The following is a 21,269-nucleotide window of genomic DNA, read 5'->3' on the forward strand; positions in this document are numbered from 1 at the left end:
TGGAGTGGAGGTCGGAGCGCGGAAGGACTGAGGCTGCTGGCGCTTTCGCGCTAAGAGTGTGCAGACTTCAGGCTGCAGGGGAGTCAGCATTTCTCGCAGGGTCTCGAGACTCCTTCCTTGGCTGTTAGCATTGTTTTAGTTTGTCTGGTTTGAACCAAAGCCAGCTGAATCTCCTCCAAGTTCCAGTTTTGGTCAGATCTCAGGAGACAGCCTGTCTGGTTGTTCAGACAACAAATATCTGCCTGAATTTCCACCCCAACCTGGAGTCATGGCAGATCACTGATACCCTGTGACCCCACCAAGGGTCCCCATTTGTGGTGGAGGGAGGGTAACAACATTAAGCGCTGTAATCAACACATCTGAGGTTACTGAAGCCTAAATAAGAAATCCAACAAGCAGACAGGGAGGCTACAGAGCCAGTTTCGCTCTTGCACAATCAGTGTCTCCTGCCAGGCATCCATGCATCTTCAATTTTTCCTGTATCTACTCATGGACGTCTCCTTTCATGGGCTCAAAGCACTTTTGATTGCCTGCCAGTAATTAACGAGCATATAATGGACCTGACCCTGATCAGTTACCTGAAAAGATAGGAGAGAACCAGAAGAGAGGTCTCCACTCGCAAGGAGTTATAATCCAGAGGTGGAGATAAAAAAAATGGAACAACATTAAAAATGGCATGGAGATATGGGATTATTGTACAGTACACATCTTCGGGGCTTCTGGATCAATAGTTATGTCTGTAAATGGGTGAGATCCTCTTCAGATTGGCCTTTACAGGCTGTCCGTGAAGGGGGCAGAGGTGCGGCGGGATTTAATCTGGTGCTTTAAATAAGCTACTTTTAAAACATTTTGGAATTGAATTAAAATTATTTCAAATATTTTTCATTTAATTACAGTCTGACTTTTTAATTTAGTGAAAAATTCCTCATCAAATTTATGTTCAAATGTGTAAGAATATGTATATTTTAACGTAGGCTTTTCTCTTCTCTTTCTTCTTACATCTATCTATCTATCTACATACATATATCTCTCTTCCTGTTTTTCTTTTCTACCAGGAAACTCTGAGCAAATTTTAATGCTAATGCTAATCTCCAAATGCTCATATAACTGAAGTATCTGGTAATTAATATTATGAACAACTTAGTAAAGAGGCAGGTAGGTATAATAGAAAGAGCCTGGGCATCGGAGAAACGAGCATGAGTTTGAATCTGCTCCTTTCTCATTATGGGAACTTAGAAAAGAATAATAATCCTTATCTCATGAGTGCTTTATAAGGAAAAGATTTGGGTACATGCAGTGCCTAGCACAGTGTGACATGTGCTGTTTAAAGCTTCCTGGTACACTTTTGGGAATTAGGTATAAGTCATTAAAAACCATGATAACTTAACTCTCTGTTTTTAAAATTTCCTCCTAAGTGTTTATGAGTTAACTGTACCATCTTTAAGGATGAAATCCTGCTCTCAGGCCTTATCAGGAGACTCGTGATAACCAGAGACCTGCAACGGGACAGTTTACTCAAAGTTGGGTAAGCGTTAGTCAGCGATAGCTTTGAAGGGGAGTTGTCTGTTAATGGAGGTTTAAATTAGGAGGGATGTGTTCTGACAGAGGGAGTGGAGAGGACATTCTGTCTGAGGAGCACATGAGTGAGACTGGAAGGACAGGAAAAAGCTGGACAAGAGAAATTGTCACCTACTAATTACCCCCAAGAAACTCAAGGGAGGTTTCAGAAACATTTAATAGTTTCTCTAAATTGTTTTTTTGTTGTTGTTATTTTAAGAGATGCAATCACCAACCCCCTGAACTAGACCAAGAGGCGCCCTGGCAGATGAGCCAAGTGGCCTGCTCAAGTGAATACTCACCTCTCCCTTTGAATATTCATTCCCCATCCAAAATGAGAAGCCCCTGCTGGCCCGTGCTCGTGCTTGGGGAGCCACGACTTTGGAAATGATTCCACTACATAGCCTCCTATTTGCTGCAAATAAACTCTACTTTGTGTGACAAGGGGTTCTGGTGGAGAGGCTGATTTTAACTCTCCGGGAAGTGAAACTACTTTTGTTCAGTAATGAAATCAACTCAAATAGAGACTCTGGAATCCCTGTGGGGAGACAGTGTGGTGTGGTGGAATGCTCACAGACTTGACACTTAGCTGGTCCAAATTTCTGGTCAGCCACTGATAGTTCTGTGTCCCTGGGCAAGGCATGTGACCTTTTGAAACCTCCACTTCATCATGGCAAAATTGGTAAAGTAATACCTACCTAGCCTGGAAGATTAGAGATGACTCATGAAAGTACATGACATAATACCCTGTCCACATGGTCTAATAAATAGTTTATTTTATTTTTTTTGGTGAGCGAGATTGGCCCTGAGCTAACATCTGCGGCAATCTTCCTCCTTTTGCTTGAGGAAGATTGTCGCTGAGCTAACATCTGTACCAATCTTCTTTTATTTTGTACGTGGGATGCTGCTACAGCATGGCTTGATGAGCGGTGTGTAGGTCCGTTCCCACGATCCAAACCTGCGAACCCCAGGCTGCCAAAGCAGAGCGCATGAACTTAACCGCTATGCCACCGGGCAAATCCCATAAATAGTTTATTATTACCTCTTAGCTGTCATTAGCTCTTGTAATCTCCCAATACCAGTATGAAGCACATCCCTAGCATCACAAATGAAAACTAGCCAACGATCCAGCCAAAATAAAAGCAGCTGCTGATGAGCTAGAAAAAAATAGACAATAAACAAGCGAAAACATCTTTCTGTAGCCCTAGCCAGGTCAACCAAGAGAGAAAAATAGAAAGGATAATGATGGAATATTATGGAAAAAGTTTTGATACGCCACAAGAATGAGGTTTTAGGGAACCTGGTAGCTAAATATCAGGAAACCAGAGTCCATCGGCTACTTCTTATGACCTTCAGTAAGTGCAGCCATGTCCCAATGCAGAGTTGCCCAGCTGGAGCCAGACAGAAAAAAACTGGGCTATCAAAGTGAACTTGCAGACATCTGATCAAGAAAGTCATTGTGTACCTGATGGACTAGCACCAGATGATACCTTTCCTGTGGATATGAAGATTCATATGCTGCTTTTGGAGGCAGATTATGGCCATCAGAAGGGGGTACTTAGGTAGAGTTAGTGAGGCTACCTTCTGCCAGAGTTCCCCCCAAGACAGCAGTGATCAACAGTAGGACAGTGCTTAGAGCCTGACTGCTCCAAAAACACAGGAAGATAAGTAAGCCCACAACTGGGACGCAGAAAATTCCTCAAGAATTTCCCTGCGAAAGTCTCCACACCTGCAGGGGCCAAAGAGTGGCATCATTTCAGGAAAGATACAGCCCCTTCATGGGTCCCGGACGCCAGACCCTGGACAGCAGCATCATCTCACCACACATAGGAGAACAAGAAAGCAAAAGCCGTAAGCTCCAGAATCAGTAAAAGCAGTCACACCACATCCTAAATCCTACAAAACGAGAATAAAAACGTTGTGCTCATGGATGATACAAGGCACCCTGTGTTCTCTAAACTGCGCTACTGTATTTAGCCTAAAAATGTGTTTTCCATCTATAAAGGTCTTTAAACATGTAATTTACAACCTAGTTGACAATACCGTCTTCTTGGAATTCGGAAGAGTTTTTGAGGTAATGCTACAAACGGTCTAGCTCTCCTAACAAACCCAAACAAATACAAACTCCAACCAGAGAGGTTTGTGCTGCTGTCTTCTTATTCTACTCGCATTGGTCGAGTTAATGAAACGAGGAGGCCGTTACACCCAGGTGGCTCCAATGCCTTGGTAATCTATGTAAGCAAACCAAACCCTAAGCCTGTCAATGCCTCAAGGTTATGAAATTGAAACCTATTAACCAATCACAAGCAGCCAACGAGCCTTTCCCAAATAAGACACCCACTAAAGCTACAGCCAATCAAAGAATTTCCTTGCTTCTGAGTCTTCTCTATAAAAGTCTTGTCCCTAGCTCCTAACTTGGTTCCTCTCTGCCCAATTAGAATCAATATTTGCTCAAATAAACTCTTAAACATTTTCATATGCCTCAGTTTCTCTTTTAGCACATTCAAACTCAGTCCTAAATACCACCCTAGCTTCTTGCCATGTTCTCTGACACTTACAAGGGGAAACCGTTCTCGAGACCATCCAGCCCCCCACCCTCTTAACCCCAGCACAGTTTAAAACGAGAGAACCAAGACTCAGTGAGGTTAAGGGCCTGCCATAATCATAATGATGCTAATGTTTACCCTTCCGTGAATGCTGACCAAGTAATTTTAATGATGCTTAACTATATGTACGTAGGTTGCCACACCTCACTACATATAAGTGACCAATGCTACTCAGGATTGAGAGACAAACTGAAACGAAAGTTAGAGCGATGTATCCTGTTAAGTCAGATGAGAACTCTATTCTTTTGAAGGTTGCCACAAATGCACTACAATTTGAATGTTCATATCAGACCAAAGACAATTTGGAAACAGGAAGTGTTTTTAGTCACATGAAGCTTATAGTGACAGCCCTGCAAGCAATTCACGCATTGCAGAGAAGTATTTTTAAAATTATCATTTAGGGCTGTATTTTAAAAACAAACTTTAAAAATATTTCACTAAAATGAATATTTCGCTAAAATAGCTAGAATTCTGAACCCGACTACAGCTTCCTATACTGGTCCTGCTCCTGTCACCCTCCAAGCCGCCGTCAGTCCACACTGGAGTCTGGCCCCACTTGCCCTGCACGAGCCCGTAGGATCCATCATTTCAACAATGCTCACCCTGCTGGCCTCTTGAGAAAGTGATTCCGCCCCTCCCTTGGTCTCTGCCACAAATCTGCAAGTCCCTCTGCAAGGCCTTGTGGGCCTTTTGTTTGCGTTGAATAAAGCTACTTTCACATCGCCTGTAATAACCAGCAGCAAATTGATTTCATATCGCAGCCTAAGCCTTATGCAAATCCACATGAAAGAGTGGGCCCTCTAGGCACCTGCTATAGGTCCCAGTTTATCAGGAAGGTGTGCTAAACCAACACAGGAATAAAGCTGCAATATGTTGCCAGTGAACTCAGCTTTCCACAGGAAACTTTTCACCTAACAGCCCAGACATAAGCCCACTCCTGGTTTCCCCTAACATATATGGACAAAAGCATCCCACACAGCTCCACTTTCTCTCTGTGGTGCGCCCCAGTAACTTGGATGGGTTTTCCCACAAACCAAGTCACAGATCTTAAGATCAGCTGACAGACCAGCCAAGGTCAGCACCGAGGGGCCAACGAAATGCAGAAACTGCAGGATGCACTGTTATTTACTAATAACAACTGACGCTCACTGTGATCTCAATTTGAAGCGCTCATGTAAGATGTCTGGTTCAGGAAAAAAAATCTCAGGAAAAAAAGAGAGAACTGAAGGAAAATGGGAAATATTTGCTATTATGGCAGTCAGCAAAAAAAAAACTTTTAAATACATTTTGAAGGAAATTTTACTACTGCTCACGTCATTTTTCCTATGCTTAGTCAATGAGAATGTCTATCACTATAGAAAATACGTGAGCTGGAAGACAATTTGAACTAATTCTGAACGTTACGCTACAGTCAGTGTATGTAATACATAAACCCCAATTTTTACATATAAACATAGGAATGCAATTTTTTAAAGAGAAAATCAGAAAATTCTGCTTGCCATCACAAAGTGACTATCAGACAAATATTTAAAGAATAGCCACTTGAAGCCTGCCAAATTATCGCTCTCCCCCAGAATCCCACCACACGTGCTGGCCTCGGCCCCCAGCAGCGCCATTTTATTCGCGTCCCCCCTATATAACAGTGACCCCAGCTCCCCCATGTTCCCTCCTCTCTATCGCAAAGTTGCCCCCCCACCATTGCTGTCTGTTTCTTCTCCTATTTCAAAAGCAGAGAGGTTTCTTTCCTTTCCAAACTTGTTTCTTCCTCAGCTCCCACATATAATTTGGGCTTATCAGTCATTTCCTGTTTAAAGCCCTTTATAGATGGAATACACATTTTTAGGCTAAATACAGTAGCGCAGTTTAGAGAACACAGGGTGCCTTGTATCATCCATGAGCACAACGTTTTTATTCTCGTTTTGTAGGATTTAGGACGTGACTGCTTTTACTGATTCTTCAGTCTCCTATTCTTTACTCATCTCCTTCCTTTTGACAAACACCAAATGGAGTTTGCACCTCTTTTCCCCTCACACCCGTTTTCTCCTCCCCAGCACCCCGAGTTGCCATACTCTTTCTCTTCCGCATGTCATCTCCAAACTTTCGAAGGAGTAGTCTACTTGAAAGAGTAGACAACCTCTGTTTCCTCAGCGCTTCTGCATGCCTTAACCCCAAGTGCAAAGAGGCAGGCAGCAGGAGTGAAAGAAGGAAGCTGGGTGCCGCTGAGGGAAACTGGAGGGGGCAACCCCCCAGTCCCCCAACCTCACCCTTGATACCGGGGCTCCAGCCAACATCCAGCTCCAGAGGAATCCGGGCCCTTGGGTGGCCAGATCACTTAGGTTTGGAATTTGGGATTTGTATGTGAACTCTAACACTTTTTAAATATTAGCAATTAATTTGCTTTAAAATATTGAACATCAAATAAAATACCTCTCCTGGTTGGATTCAGCCTATGGCCCTGAAATTTGCAAACTCTGCTTTCAGCCTTTGGCTTCCTTCACCCAACACTCTCCAAAAACGGTTCTCTTAAAAGTCATCAGCGACCCCTGAGCTGCCACAAACAGTGAACTTTCTCATCTCATTTTCCTCAACCTTCTGTGAGGGTGGCATGTTTTATCACAAACTCCTGTGTTATACTGCCACAACCAAGATCAGTGCCTCCAGCCTCTCCTCATTGTTCTGTTTTGTCTCCTCTTAGGCTTATCTTGCTTGATCAGTTTCTTTTTCCTCTTTCAAAAACCCCTAATTGCAAAGATCATCTAATATCTGGGACTCAGTTGTTGCCACTACTCCCCCAAAATCTCCGACTTCTCTCTCCAGCTCCAGTCTCAAACTTCTCCGTATTGGGTGGCAAGAATCTCCACAATACCCTGTTCTGACTCATCCCGTCCTAGCGCCATTGCCCCCAAGCCCACTTATTCCATCTCTTTCCTCTTAGCCAACCAGCCTCACAACTCCCTCAGCCTCCATTGCTCCCTCTCTCCTGACACCCAGTCAGTTGTGACTTCTTTTCTCTGCCATCGGCAGAACTTGTCACGAATGTCTCTGCCTCTTCTTTCTTCCTCCTTGACTCTCAATTTAACTTTCCAGCTGGACTGTTAATTGCAGAGTCTGCAAATCTGGCCCCCAGGCCCAGGACCTTCGTCCCTTCACCTCCACGCCTCTGCCAGATTCACCTTCCTGAAGGACCCAAGTCCTGGCACTCCTGTGCTCAGAACAATTAAATGGCGCCCCATTGCTTATGTAGATTGGAACTCAACACTTTCTGTGAGCTGACCCTCCCCGACCTTTTCAGCTTGTTCACCCTCTACTCCCCTTCAAACGCCTTGCATTTCCACCAGACTTACTTATCCCTTCCCTAAACACACCTGGCTCCCTTTGCTTAAGCCAGTCTCCTGCGTGAAATAGCCTCCCTTTCCTCTACCAAACTCCTAAACGGCAAGCAAAACCCTTTTAAAAAATGTCCCAGGGGCCAGCCTGGTGGTGCAGCAGTTAAGTTTGCACATTCTGCTTCTCTGGCCCGGGTTTCGCCGGTTTGGTTCCCAGACCTACACAATGCTTGTAAGTCATGCTGTGGCAGGCATCCCACATAAAATAGAGGAAGATGGGCATGGATGTTAGCTCAGGGCTAGCTTTTTCTTCCTCAGCAAAAAGAGGAGGATTGGCAGCAGATATTAGCTCAGGGCTAATCTTCCTCAAAAACAAAAAAGTCCCAACTGCCTGCTGACTAATGTAATCTTTCTCTTCTCTAAAACCCCATAACTCTGTATCCATTCCTCTGGCAGGACTGATCACGGCCGAGCCTTGGTTAGCGTTCTTGGTGCAAGTGTTCTCTCTGTAAGACTGTGGGTTCCTTGGAGCAGCAGGCTTTGGGTCTCGTTTGTCTTGGACTCTTCACGATGCTGGCACAGTAACTTCCATCTACATATTTGAGGACCAGATGACAGAGCCAGTCTCCTGACTGCCTGTAACAGAGTAATCATCATGTCATAGGTTTTCACCAGCAGGGTGGAGTCCAGAGTATGAGAGAGCAGGGCCTACTTCCCCATCAGGCTGAGGCAAACTTGGTATGAGAAGGAGACACGTATACGTGGTGGACAAGTTTCAGGTGCGATCTCACATTTCTCCTTTTAGCTTGTCACCGGTTCATGCCGAGTGAACTGTGTGATTTCCAGTGCTCCTTCCAGTTGGAGATCAGAGCTACTGTTCACTTACCGGGACAGCAAGCTCCTTTGTGGCAAAACAGTTCTCCTCAAAGACCCCCTCCGTCCTGCCGGGTGGTGCTCCATCCGCTGCATCACCCCGGGCTCCTCCTCCTCCAGGATTTGGCCCGCAGCTTCTGATCCACAGAGTTGCCTTGGGCTATGAAGTTTTCATTTCATTTGCCTTAAAAATAAAAGTATTTTTTTTATTGAAACAGGAATGCATCCCACATGGATAAAAATAATTCAAACAGAACAAAATAATTCCAACTGAATGAAAAGTCTCCCTCCCACGCCACAGTTCCTCATTTGAGGACTCTCTTAGTCTTCTAAAAGACAACCACTATGACATTTTCTGGGGTGCCCTTCTGGAAGTTTTTCCTCACTTGAAAATATATATAAAATATAGTTGCTTTTTTATCGGAACAAAAGAACACAATGCACGCCTTTGTTCTGCTTGGTTTTTGTTCTTAACACTGTTCAGTATCTTGTAAATCTAAGTTAATACATGCCGGCCCTTGGTAAATACTGAATCACTCACTCTTCACGTGGAGGATATCAGAGGACATCCCGGCATGCAAGTGTTTATACCGATTAGACCCCGGGAGCACCCAGAGACACGGTTCTCCTGCTGAACAGGCACTCAGAGGCGCTGCTTCTCACTCACCCTCCCAGAGACAGCCTTCCTGCAGACTTGGCTGTCACCGCTCCCCCTCGTGTGGCCTTTGGAGGAAAGGCTGCCACCAGAGCTCACACTCCCCTAAAGGAAGTCACACCCACCTTCCCCTGATCCCGCCACGTCTGAGCCATACACGGAAGAGTAAAGGCTCCGTAACGGGTTTTGCGGCCACCACTTTCAGAAAATGGAGAAAAATACCTTCTTGCACTTTAATTCGATTACATGGTAATGAGAGAGAAATTCACCCGGATACCACAAGCTGTGTTGAATCAGCACCCCAAACAGTTTTGCCCAAGCTGGCTCAGCTCTGCACTAGGTCATGGGGTGTTTCTAGAAGGAGAGTCTCAGCATTTGGCTCCCCTCCCAAACCTCTCCACTGAGTCTTCTAATTAGAGCACAACTCACAGAGCTGTAAATGAAGAAGTTAACTGGGGCGAGGGCAAGACTGCGTGTTGAGTGGCCTTGGGAGGAGAACAGAGAAGTCTCTGTTTCCCCTCATTGTCAGTTTTCAGTTTGGACAACTTTGTTCAAAAGCTCGGCACCTGTTTTCATCACTTCCATTCCCTCGAGGGAGGCCACCGGCACTTCTGCTGGGGCACACCTGACGAGCCCTTCACTTTCCCTGCTGACAGCCACCTTACTCAGAACGCACCTGTCAGGCTGGACCCCTGGGGGGAGGTGAGGGCAGGATCAGGGCAGGGCGAGAGCTCTCTGAAGATTGTGTTATTTGGTGTCTATGGAATTTGGGAGAGCTTGTGACTACATTTAGGAGGGAAGCTGGTGACAAATAAACTTTGACTGTTCCTGAACCAATAGTTGAATGTCAATTTAAATTCAATATCCCCAGAGACTTTCCTTTCCAAGGACAGTGGTCCCCCCCCCCCCCTTATCTGCGGTTTCACACAGTTTCAGTTACCAGGGTCAAACACTGCGGGAAAATATTATGGAAAATTCCAGAAATAAACAATTCATAAGTTTTAAATTGCAGGTTCTGAGTAGTGTAATGAAATCTTGCACCCACCTTCCTGGGTCATGAATGGTCCCTTGGTCCAGTGCACCCACACTGTATATGCTGTGGGCCCGTTACCCCATTAGTTAGGAAAAAACATAGTATATATAGGGTTGGGTACTATGCTCAGTTTCAGGCATCCACTGGGGGTCTGGGAACGTACTCTCTGTGGATAAGGGGGGACCACTGTACACGTGGGCTTAGGGGCTCCCAGACACATGTGCACACACAAACAGGATCCACTCGGCAACTGACAATGGGGAGCATTGCCCTCGCAGTGGCACTCCTGAGAGTCATCTGAGGAAGAACCGTAAGACGCTTGTCCCTTTCATGTTGCTTGCTGAGAGGCTTATGCGGGGTGAGGGATTGGGTGAAACAGGCCTGGCAGAGCCAACTGTTCTTGCCACTGACTCTCCAAAACCTTTCCCAAAGCCCGACAGCACCTGACACTCGCACCCACGTGGCCACACGTGCACAGGGAAACAAGCCTCCCTCAGGGCAGCTGTGGCCTCTTCACAAAATGGCCTTTGCACTGAGCCTGCCGTACAGACAGTCCCAAGCCCCTGTCAATGAGAATATGAGAAATCCAGGAAGAAGTTGAGGAAACAGGGCACAGATACCTAAAGTGGCACTTGGCCAGGCCACCTGGGCCAGCAGAGATCCAGGGGCCACTGAACGACCTCAACTGTTCTGGACCACAACAACGAGAAACTTTTGTGAGCAAAATAATCATCAGGCCAACCTCTAGTGCCCTGGGTGTGAACACAAAGACAAGGGTCAGAGGGGCACCCCAAACTGTGTCAAGGCTCACATCAACCTCAGGAGGAAAGCCAAGGATGCCCTGTGACCGTGTCACGGACAGAATGTGGGCTGTGGGCTGGACACTGTGCTGACGGCGAACTGACCAAGTCCATCATGCACAGATGTGGGCGAGGAGTGGGGCTTACGTTTAGGGAAGGGATCAGACACTCCCCAGAGAAGGATGGATGACAACTCCGTGCAGCTGTCTGGAAAGTTCAGGGCTGTTGAGCTGTTCCAGGGACTTTAAAGAATTAAGATGTTTGGGGTAGAAGTTCCAGACAACACTCTGAATTTAGTCTCGCTTCCAGTTGCTTAGGCCAAAAATCTTGGTGTCATTCTTGACACCTCTCTCTCTCTCTTTCTCTCCCTCTCCCTCCCTCTTTATTTCTCTCTCTCCCTCCCTCCCCACAGGCAATCTATCAGGAAATCTGATTGGCCCTGTTCTCAAAATATATCTAAATTCTACCCATTTCTCACCACCTCTGCTGCTATCCATCACCTTGGTCCAAGCCACCCTCATCTCTCGCCTCCATTACTAAAATAACTTCCCCAGGGTTCCTATTTTCATCCTTCCTCCCATAGTGTCCACACAGCAGCCAGAGAGATTCTTAAAACGTAAGTCAGATAGTGTCCCTTTTCTGCTGGAAACCCTCCAATGGCTCCCCATCTTACTCGAAGGAGAAGCCAAAGTCTTTCCATCACCTTAGAGACCCAATACAGTCTGGCCCCATGGCCACAAGGCCTCATCTCCTGCTACTCTCACCCTCACTCACTCGCTCCAGCCATTGGCCTCCTCGTCCTCCTTGAACTGACCAGGACCACTGCTGCCTCAGGACCTCCTCAAATTCAGTTCCCTTGGCTTGGGAAGCTCTTTCCCCAGATATAATCACGCCTCTCCCCCTTACCGCCTTCAGGCCTTTTCTCAAATTTCAATTTCTCGAAAGCTCTCCCTCATCTAAAATGGCAATTGTGTACAAACGCCCTTTGAATGGCTCTATTTTTTTCATATCATTTATCACTTTCTAATTTATATATAAGGATATATGCATATTTAGAATCATTCATTGTACATTTATTATGTTTTCTATCTATCTTTCTCCACACTAAAATGTAAAGTTCGATGAGAGCAAGGAGTTTTACGTAACTTGTTAACTGGTGGATTCTTTGAGCAGATTAGAATGTCTGGCATACAGATGGCTCTCCAAATAAGTAGTTTAAACGAAAAAATGGAGTAATTTAGGGAGTCAAAAGCCAATGAATGGCCCCTTCACTAGACTAAGACCTCCTCCAGGGCAGGAAATATACCATCCAACCATTCATCCATGTCTTAAGTGTTTATTGAGCACCTACTCTATACCAAGCACTATGTTGGAGTCTAAAATAGAATAGTGAACAAAACATATATGATCCTGCCTTCATGAAGTTTACAATCTAGTGACTGGAGACAGATACTCAGCAAGTTACCATACAAATAAGGAGATAGTTACCATTGACATAAATGGACTGTGAAAACAGTCCAGAAAAAACATTATATTTTGGGTTAGGTTGATGGCAGAGGAGATGGAAAATGCTGAGCAGATTCAAGATTATTTAGATGAGAGAAAATAGAGGTATTGTCAATGGATTAGAGGGAGTTGAGGGGAATTTGATGACAAGGTTGAGTCCCAATTTACTGGTTTAAAAAACTGGGTAGATTAAAGTACTATTTGCATGAATTAGTGTAGTTAGCTGGATAATGGTACCCCAAACAATATCCATATCCTAGTCCCTGGAGCCTGTAAATCCACATTATTTGGAAAAAGGGTCTTTGGAGATGCGACTAAGGATCTTGAGATGGGGAGATTATTCTGCACTATCTGAGTGGGCCCTAAATGCAATCACATGCATCCTTATAACGAGTAAGCAGAGGGAGATTAAAAGATACACACACACACTCATACACTATTGTTTCTGTTACTCTGGAAAACCTTCACTAATACATCAGGCAACACTGGCAGCCACCAGAAACTGGAAGAGGCAGGGGGCAGAGTCACCCCTACAGCCTCCGGAGGGAGTGCAGTCCCGCCCATACCTTGATTTCAGCCCAGCGGAACTGATTCCAGGTTTCTGGCCTCCAGGACCGCAAGAGTATAAATATGTGCTGTTTGAAGCCAATCCGTCTGTAGTAATTCATTTCAGAAGCCACAGGAAACTAACACATGGGAACCACTCTAAGAGAAGCATCCAAGAATGGGGGCATAAAGATTCAGTTTGGAACATGCAATCTGAGATGCCTATCACACACCTAATGGAGAGGCAGGCCAAATAGGGATGTGGATATGTGGGTGTGGGACTGACAGAGTGATCTGAGCAGGCATCATAAACCCCAAGGTCCCAGGGACTGGAAAGCATGAGATGTCACGTGAGAAGGAAAGATGGCCAAGCACCACAACCTGAGGAACTCTCAACATTGAGAGGTTAACTGGAAAGGTAGCCAGAAAAGGAAACAGGAGCACATGGGATCCTGGAGGCCAAAGGAGCTAAGTGTTTTTGAATGACTGAGTGATCAACTCTGGAGCAGAGCTCAGTCTGGAATAGATTTAACAGTGGATGGTTGATGAGGAAGCAGAGATAGACTGTGTGGGTAACTTCTTCTTGAACTTGGTTTGGCTTGGAAAGTACATGAAGAGAGCAGACAGTTGCTGTGGATATTGGATCCAGACAGCCTTTTTCATTCCTATTTTCAGATAGAAGAGTTTAAGGCATTGTGTATGATGTGGGAAATGACCCACTTGGATGGAAATGGTTGGAAATTCAGGTGAGGGTGAGGTCACCTGCTGAAGTCTGAGAAGGTGGAAAGAGGAGCATGCAGAGAGTAAGTCTCAATCTGGGCTGTAGTTTAGGATCCCCTGGGGAGAATTTTAAAATCTCGATGCCCAGTCTGCACCCAAGACCAATGACATCAGATTTTCTGAACTGGGACCCAGACATCAATCCCTGTGAAAGCTCCCCAGGTGGTTCCAGTGAGTGGTCCAGGGGATTCAGGGGGTCTGGAAGGCATGGCATTGGGTCCAAGGACGATCAGGTTGCAGGCCCAGGCACAGGTGAAGGTAGATTTGGAGGTTTGGTGGGAGTAAGTTAAGGAGTTCCCAACTTCATTTTTGTATCCAAAATTTAAGACAAGGCCATGCACTAAACATGTGCTGAGCATACAAGGGAATAAGGGGAGACTGAAATCTGAAGAAAAGACGACATAGTTCATACTGAGAGTAGAAAAGGGAGGATGCCCCAACTGGAGAAATGTGCTAAGAGTGCTGCAAAAAGCTGTGAATTTATAGCCACACCATCCGTCCATCCATCCATTCAACCGACCTTTGTCAGAAGGACACCAAACCAGGCTGTAGGGATAAAACATAAGCAAGACATTGACCTCACAGATTTCACAGCTCAATCGAGGAGAAGACATAAGTAAACAGAAGATTCAGGAGTTGTAGTAGAATCGGGCACAAGAAATAGTTGGGACCCTAACCCTTGTGGGAACAGAAGTCATCTCCGCCCATCACAGTACTTGGCAGGTGGGATGCTCTTGAGACACGTTTATTGTATTCCAAGCACTTCACTGTTGTGGGGAAATGGAGGGGGAAGTGACAATTCAGCCTTTATTCTCCAGCCAAGACTACAGCAGCCCTAAGACAGTGATGACATATCGGCAGCACAGTGCTACATGGGGTCTCAGAGCAGGGGAAAGTCTCAGAGCTGTCAGGCAGGGCGAAATGCTGAGGCCAACATGGGATTTTCTACATGGTAATTTCCATGTGATGCTCGGAAAGTGTCACTAGGTGGCAGGGTTAACATTTGCAAGATAACTGCCAGTAGCTGGATACTATGCAGGAACTAATCTGATACCTCTTGGTGCCAAAAACCCAAACTTCCTAACCTATAGGGTTTCCCGCGCCAATGTGATCAGCAAGGAGAAGAATAATAAATGACGGTTTTAGGTTGCTGTTTAATGTGCGTTCGCTAAATCTGGTTATTTCCTTTCATTTATCTCTGTTCTCTAGAACTACACTGTCCAATACAGAAGCCACTGGTCACATGGGTCTCTTGAGTGCTTGAAGTATGGCTATTTCAATGAAAAACTGAGCATTTAATTTTATTTCATTTTCTTTCATTTAAATATAAAAACTGATACTCTATTCAGTTCTTGAAATACTTTTAAGCATGCTTTGAACAACTTGAGTGTGTCAAACTACTTTCTCAACTGTAAATTTTGTGAAAACTAAATATAGATGAAGTGTGAATTTCCAATGAAAATGTAGTGTCAAAATTGAGATGTGGAAGGGCCAGCCCACTGATGCAGTGGTTAAGTTCAGCACACTGAGCTTTGGCAGCCCAGGGTTCCTGGGTTCGGATACAGGGCACGGATCCCGGGCATGCACCTATACCCCACTCATCAAGCCATGCTGTGATGGTGACCCACATTCAAAATAGAGGAAGACTGGCACAGATATTAGTTCAGCAACAATATTCCGCAAGCAAAAACAGGAAGATTGGCAACAGATGTATGCTCAGGACCAATCTTCCTCACCAAAAAAGAAAAGAGATATGGTGTAAGTGTAAAATACACAGTATGAAAAATAGAAGGTAAATATTTCATTAGTATTTTACGTTGATTACGTGGATTTTTATATTGTTTGAAATGATAGTATTTTGATACATTGGACTAAATAAAATATATTATTAAAATTGATTTCACTTGCTTCTATTTTTAGTGTGGTTGTCTTAATCTGCTCAGGCTGCTCTAACAGAATACCATCAACAGGGTGGTTTACACCATGAACATTTATTTCTCACGGTTCTGGAGGCTGGAAAGTCTAAGATCAAGCTGCTGGAAGATTGGGCATCTGATGAGAGCACCCTTCCTCATTTGGAGATGGTCACCTTCCTGCTGTGCACTCACTTCGCAGAGACAGGGATCATCTCTTCCGTGTCTCTTCTTACAAGGTTGCTAATCTCATAAGGAGGTTCCATCCTCATGACCTAATTACTTCCCAAAGGCTCTATCTCCAAATACTATCAAATTGGAGATTTGGGCTCCAGCACGTGAATTTTGAGGGGACACAAACATTCAGTCCATAGCAGTGGACTACCAGAAAATTAAAATTACATATGAGGCTCCCCTTACATTTCTACCGTTGCTCACGAGGAGGTGTAGAGTTAGCACAGCAATAGGACTTTTCTTTAATGAGACAACAGGAGACCGGGTGAGGGAGGGACAAGAAAGATGCCAGGAAATGAGGCTGAGCTGGAGATCACGGAGCAGTGGGCTGGCATCCTCCCACCTTGCTCTGCTCTCAACCCCAAGACCCTGACGAACTGGGCGTTTTTTGTTTCTAGCCCAAAGGAAAAGTGGATCCGAGTCCTGGGGAGACAGAGAAGCTGGGCAGGGTCTCCCAGATTTCACCCAGAGCTTCCTCCACACACAAGCCCTCACTTCTAAAGCTGGACCCCTCTCTGCATCCGGCAGCACTGGCCTCAGTACAGACCCTGTCCTGAGAGCAGTGTCACAGGGGGTTTGTTTGGGGTGGGGTGTGGAGCGGAGAACAGGGTCCGAAGGGTTCGTCAAAGCACTGGAGACAAAACTAGTTGTTCTGATGACCTTTTCCCCTCTTCAGACTTCCCTGTCACCTTCCTTCTCCCGTTTTCTCTCTGGTGCCCAACTCGCTAGGTTCAAGCCCTACGTCAGCCACGTAGCCAAATGACCTCGAGCAATTTCTTTAGCTTCCTTATGTTTCTTTACCCAGAAATGTCTACTCAGAGTGTAGTCATAAAGATTAAATGAGTTAATATCTGTAACATACTTGGAACTGTACCTGGCAATAAACAGTAAGCACTATATGCTAAATATTGTTATTATTTTTTCAAGGAAAAAAGAAGAAAACTTTTTTTCCAACTTCTTTATGAAGATGGTGAATAGTTGGCATTCTAAGTTGTAATTAAACAAAGAAATGAACCTCCAATTCCAATTTTGCATATGAAAGTATAAAGAAAAAAGGGACAACCCAACAAAAGGCACATCTATTCTGGAACAGTGAACCATGGTCAGGCTATTCTCCTGGTAGAGTTCTATATCAGAAACGGGCCACCTCCTGCCCAGGGAGGCATCCAAGCCTCCAGGTCTTCATCTTGCCATTCCAGCCTGTGCAGAAAACAGAGCCTGAGGCCCAGGACCAGGATGTGCATAACAACCTGTCACAGGTCTTGGTTGTGGTGGTAATTCAGCCATTTCTCATATTAGCGCACCATTTGTGCATCATAATTAACCTCTCCAGACACTAAAAAACTGCATTGCGCCACCCAGGCTGTACATTTTTCCCAAAAAACCACAGCTTGGGCTATCTCAAAGTCAATTCCAACAGGTTCTGACATTGACTTACCTGAAGCAAACATTTTTTTTGTCGTTTGTTTGGTTTCTTGTTGGCTCTTGAATATTTAACTTGCACGTTTCAAAGCTACAAGTCAGCCTCATTTTATGCAGCAAATATACACGTGGTTAAATTTTGAAAAATTGGATCATCAAAAATGCACTAGACATGGTTACAGTTTAAAGAAATTCTACCATGCAGTGGGGACACAAAGAAACTGAGTTCTTTGATAAAATAAATCGTCATATTTTCTCAGTTCTACAAGTTTAAATTTTTGTGGTAGATTTGTTTAAAGCAAATTAAACTGTATTTAGAAAGTGAAAAGGGAGTTTTAGAATTTCCTCTTTCCGTCTTCTTTTTTTTCTTGTTTTTTCATAATAGCCTGCAACAGGAACAAGTTGCATTCTAAAGAGGAAGACTATGCTGGAATTGAAGCTGTAATCTTAGAATTTTCCCATCCTTGGCCACCACTGATTGAACCTTTATGTAAAGATTTTTTTCTCTTACCTTGATGTCTATTGATGGCTGGCCTTATCATGACAAAACATGTTTATTCCGCAATACAAAATGGATTATCTCTCCCTTGTTGAAAATCCTAGAATGCACCAGTTCTTGGCTTCTTATTTTCTTCTCCACAGGCTCCACATACCTGCACCCATTTGAAAAAAAAAAAAAGGCCAAAAGTTAGATTTGTACCATCGTCTCAGAGATGACCTGCCTACCTTGTTGGTCAATGTCAGGGCTGTGGGAGTGTCGATGCCCAGGTATTTAGGGTCCGCTCCCTGACTTTCCCCCAACCAGGCTCATCCCATTGGCCAGGCTCAGGGGACCACTGGGTCCCGGGCCTGGGAGTAGAGGAAGCTCGGAGCTGAGAGCTGAGGCAGCTCTCCTCCCTGACCGTGCTGACACTGATCTGATCAGGCTCCTGGGCAACTTCACAAGGACTCGGAAGACTGAGTGCCCGCAACACAAAGTTCCAAGGAGAGAAAACAAATGCATGCTGCCTGGGCCTTCTAGAGATCAAGAAACTTGATGATCTTACAGAAAAAATGCTCTGACGAGGAAGGGACAAATGGCTGTTGAGAAGCCATTGCTAAATGAGAGGTTCAAAATAGAAAGGAATATAAAAATCTGAGGGGAAGAAAAGTTAGCCATAGACACTATTGAAACAAGAACCGAATGCTAACAAAACAAGCTGACCTTACAAGAAAAAGATTTCCAGACAAGAAATGCAATAGAAGTGAAATACAATAGAGATGAAGTGAAACAGGCAAAGAAAGACATGCAGCCTGCACAAGGGGCAAAGGAAAGGAGGAAGAGGGCTTTCCTGATCACCAAGGCCGAGGGACTGACCAACTCGCCATCGAGCTCCAGCTAACCTGGTAAATTCCCACTACTGGGGTTGGTTTTCTTTTACGTTTAAGTCAGAAACAATAGTACCTTGGTAAACACTTACAACATTTTTCATGATTTTGAAATAAAAAACTCTCAAACATAAATTGTCCCAGACTAGCCAATCTTCTGCTCAAACCCAAAACCCTTAGTATGTTCCAACTATGCAGGAGCTCAGAGAGAATTATTTGGAATAGGTTTTATTGGCAGCATCTATGGGAAATGAGATTTCAGGAGTCCAACGTGGGGCAAAGAGTGCCTCTCGTCAAAGAGGGTAGAATTCGGTTCCATTCTTGCAAATTTCATGGGTTTGGACATTTATTGGAGGGATCCAAGCTCTGCTTTAAAATAGACAGAAGCTGGTGTGTGAGATTCAAGCCATGTCTAGACACGTGTTTAGAAAACGTGCGAGTGTTCAGATGTTGCCACAATCAAAGCCCTTTGTGCAGATTCTTAAGCTCTTACTTCTGGCTCCGCAGAGCTTCCCCAAACCTCTCCGTCCTCCACCCGGGGCATCCGCATGCAGGCTGACAGCTCGAGAATTCCTGTGATTGGACGGAGCCTCCTTCCCAGGAGGAGGAAGCAGCAGCAGAGATAGGGTATGCAAACCTGCTGAGCCACCTTAATCAGCTTCTCTCTATGTACGACTATTTCCTCTCAGCCCTACTTAACAACCAGCAATCGTGATGTGCCCTAATTACAACGATAAATTGGGCCTGGGGCAGCCACCTCCTGCTCCAGCATTACAGAGGACTATTTACAGTGGCCTTGCAGTCAATCCATGGCCTTTGCACTGGAAAGTCACCATGGCTTACAGCGGTAACTGGCTATGAACAGCGAAGCCCTCAGTAGTCAACTGCATCAGGCACTTAGCTGCCCCAGCGGTAGCTCAGAGCTATAGATTCTGCACAATTAAGGAAATGTGTCTGTATGAAGCCAGGAGTGGCCCACAGGCCTGGGGACCAAGTCAGCATGTCCTTGGCATTTACTGAGTCCAGATGTCTTTATCTTCTGGGCAGGAAGTCAGAGTCTGTCCAGATGGCATCTTGATTACTTTCAGCCCAGCTGATTAAATTTCTAAGGCTGACATCTCTTCCAAATACCCTCTCCATCCTATGAAAATGTGGTTGTCAAGTAAGCGCCAGGAAGAATCTCTGCAGACATAGGAAACTGGGAGGGCCCAAATGTGAGCCTGAGTGCCTGGGACGTCAGCGCCGTGCAAATTTCCTGCCACATGGCTGGCGCTCTGGGCTTCTTTCCACAAAAGCAAGGGAATTTCTAGAGAGGCAGTGTGGTGAGGACTAAGACCATGAGTCTGGAATCAGACAGATCCAGTTAGGAGTCCTGGGTCCTCTACCTTCTGACCTATGACCTTGTGCATATCCCTGAAGCACTCTGGTCTCGGTCTACTCACCAAACACTTGGGATGACAATAGGACCTACTTCCACAAGTTTTTCTGAAGATTATGTGGGATAATGCACGTCAAGAGTTTCCAAGAGTGCCTGGCACTTAGTCAGGGTTCCCTGCACACATTGTATTAGTAGTCTTGCTTATTTTTGTCCCTAGCTTTGCTTTGCCTTCCAAGGAGCTGCTCCTTAAAAACAAAAACCTGAATGAGGGCAAAGGGCCAGCCCGGTCACTTGCACATTCTTTTTACTAGAAATAATAAATAATTCTTCATGGTCCTTTATGGGTTACCCTTCTGTCACAAGCACTCTTGAGAGGTAAGCAGGGCAGACAGTATCTCTCTTTTATAGAAGCTGAGACTCTGACAGGCTAAGGATTTGTCCAAGGCCACATGGGAGGCAGTGTCTGACACGAAAACCCATGAAGGTTGTTCAACTCCTATCTGCTACTACTCTACCATAAGGAAGTCAGTTCTGCACATGGAGCAGAGGAATGAACAGGTTCCCCTCAAACCACCACCATCCTGCCCCCAATAAATGCTTCTAGTCATACCGATGGGACCTTCCAAGATTCACCAGAATGAAGAAAGAGCACCACATTGCCATTAACAGAAATTACCACCTACCTCTTCACTAGTTCAGAAAACCCTTTCCTCCCATGCTTCGCTGTAGGAGGCTACAGGAATTTAGTCTAATACCGTGCTCACAGTAAAAAGCCTGACAAGAGACAGGATGTGAAAAATGTTCCAGAAGGCCCAAAAGTAAATGGCTTAATAATCATATGAATAATCTCAACTTTGGGGAATGTTAGACTCATGCTGTTCTTTTACATTCTTAAAGAAAAAAAAACTACTAGGGCTGGATTAAATTACCTTAAAGCTTATTTTTAGCTTTAAAATTCCTGATGTTAATGTACCAGGATTAGGACCACTTTTTTCAGAGCTGAGAGTTCATCTCAGAATCTCAATTCCCAGTCCCACGTTCTAGTCCCCATGCTCTACCGCCTGTTAATATCATATTCTTTTAAAGCTTGAGAGAAAAATCCCAAGGATGCCTTTAACTTTCTGCCTTTATAAAATACACCAGATGAAAGAGACCTTCGTGAATGGCACTGACCTTGTGTTTAATTAGAAATTAAAGCTTGATAAATATTCTAACATGTTACTCACATTTCCGGAATCATATATGTGTAACTGGATGACCACAGATAATAGT

At 44.8% G+C, this 21,269-nt stretch overlaps 1 long non-coding RNA gene across 1 annotated transcript; it reads right to left on the reverse strand.

The window, feature by feature from the left end:
* Positions 1-956: 956 nt before the first annotated feature.
* LOC139046398 (uncharacterized) lies at positions 957-18,223 on the reverse strand. Its single transcript, XR_011506435.1, has 3 exons — positions 17,763-18,223; positions 8,376-8,546; positions 957-8,125 (listed from the first exon to the last, which is right to left on the reverse strand). It is a non-coding gene; the product is annotated as an uncharacterized lncRNA (long non-coding RNA).
* Positions 18,224-21,269: the final 3,046 nt, after the last annotated feature.

The sequence above is a fragment of the Equus asinus genome, chromosome 10 (assembly GCF_041296235.1).
Source record: "Equus asinus isolate D_3611 breed Donkey chromosome 10, EquAss-T2T_v2, whole genome shotgun sequence".
Lineage (NCBI taxonomy): Eukaryota > Metazoa > Chordata > Mammalia > Perissodactyla > Equidae > Equus > Equus asinus.